A 2,308-nucleotide genomic window follows, 5' to 3' on the forward strand; every position below is an offset into this window, starting at 1 on the left:
ATGCAGCAACTCCATTCATATTTAGAGACTGGTGGGGCTTTCTGTCCACGGGTGTGATCAGACGTCCTATACAGCGTGGACTCAGGAAGGAGGAGTGATCCACGTGTCCACCCGTAACCAGCATGACTTTCACAGTGAAACAGTTTCACACTCCACTAACATAATGCTTTTAAAAGAAACTCAGTCATCCGACAGTGAGAAGACCCAATCAGGCAGTGCTTGCAAGAGACCCAGGCACTGAAGGGGTCAAAATACTTTCACCATTTGGCTGGAGGAGGTTATCTTCAGAAAATGATGAGTCAATTATGGGCCATTTGAACGCTCTCAGAAGGGACTCTCCTTTTCTACCTCCAAATGGAGTCACTCAATATGTACAAAGGCCCCCCCAGATGACCCAAGCTTAGAGTTATCTTTAGAAATTCTGGCAAATTAGATTGATAAAAACAAGGGATCCAAGAAAAATAGGATTATAATGGGAGCACCAAAGTCTCAAGCAAACGACAGATATTAAATGCAAGGTACATGCTGTGTAGAGTGGAAACCATAAAAACAGACTTGTTAAAGTGGTCTCTTTCCTTAAATAACAAACAAAAAAAGTATGCCAATAGAAGATTATAAATAAAAATGGCAACATACCATCCTAACTCAAGAGCTTGTACAGATGCTAATGCATCGTCACCATCACCATCACCACTGCCACCATCAACATCATACCCTAACCCCAACCCTAACCACCTCCATCACCATCATCACTGTCACCACCATCACCATCATCACCATCACCATCACCACTGCCACCATCAACATCATACCCTAACCCCAACCCTAACCACCTCCATCACCATCATCATAGTCACCACCACCATCACCATCCCCACCATCACCGTCATCATCATCACCTTCATTATCATCACCCCCATCATCACCATCATCGCCATCATCACCATCATCACCATCCCCACCATCACCATCATCACCATCACCACTGCCACCATAAACATCATACCCTAACCCCAACCCTAACCACCGCCATCACCATCATCACCATCACCATCACCACTGCCACCATAAACATCATACCCTAACCCCAACCTTAACCACCTCCATCACCATCATCACTGTCACCACCATCACCATCATCACCATCACCATCATCACCATCACTGTCATCACCATCACCTTCATTATCATCACCCCCATCATCACCATCATCACCATCATCACCATCACCCCCATCATCACCATCACCATCATCACCATCATTATCATCACCCCCATCATCACCATCACCACTGCCACCATCAACATCATACCCTAACCCCAACCCTAACCACCTCCATCACCATCATCACTGTCACCACCACCATCACCATCACCACCATCAGTGTCATCACCATCATCATCCCCACCATCACCATCATCATCATCACCATCATCACCATCACCATCATCACCATCCCCACCATCGCCATCATCATCACCATCATTATCAACCCCATCATCACCATCACCATCACCACTGCCACCATCAACATCATATCCTAACCCCAACCCTAACCACCTCCATCACCATCATCACTGTCACCACCACCATCACCATCACCACCATCACCGTCATCACCATAATCATCACCATCATCACCATCCCCACCATCACCATCATCATCACCATCCCCACCATAGCCATCATCATTATCATCATCATTATCATCACCCCCATCATCACCATCATCACCATCACCATCACCACTGCCACCATCAACATCATACCCTAACCCCAACCCTAACCACCTCCATCACCATCATCATTGTCTTTCTTTTTTTTTTAATCAGGTGTTCAGAGGAATGTATTGAGTAGAGGTGAGGAACTAGGATGTTGAAAAGTAAAAAAAGGAGAGAAGGAGAGGAAGAAAGAGGAAGAAAAAGAGGGAGAGAGAACAGGAATATTGCTTCATTCTAAAAATGGCTATTAATAATGGCTGATCAATATTTTGTGTATTTAAAATGGAGAACTCTATAAATATTTATTGAGTTTACCTGTTCCGGATCTGAGTTGAAGTCCTGGATATCCTTATTAATTTTCTGTCTCGTTGAGTCTAAATCTCATTATGGGTCTTATGTATCTGGGTATTAAGAGCTCTTATTGTTGCACTGATCCTTTTACCACTGTATCTTTGTTGCTTTGAAATCTATTTTATCAAATGTGAGAATTGCAACTCCTGCTTTTTGTTTATTTATTTATTTTTGCTCTTCATTTGGTTGGTAAATTTTTCTCCAACCCTTTGTTTTGAGTCTTTGTGTATCTTTG

The sequence above is a fragment of the Callithrix jacchus genome, chromosome 4, assembly GCF_049354715.1.
Source record: "Callithrix jacchus isolate 240 chromosome 4, calJac240_pri, whole genome shotgun sequence".
Lineage (NCBI taxonomy): Eukaryota > Metazoa > Chordata > Mammalia > Primates > Cebidae > Callithrix > Callithrix jacchus.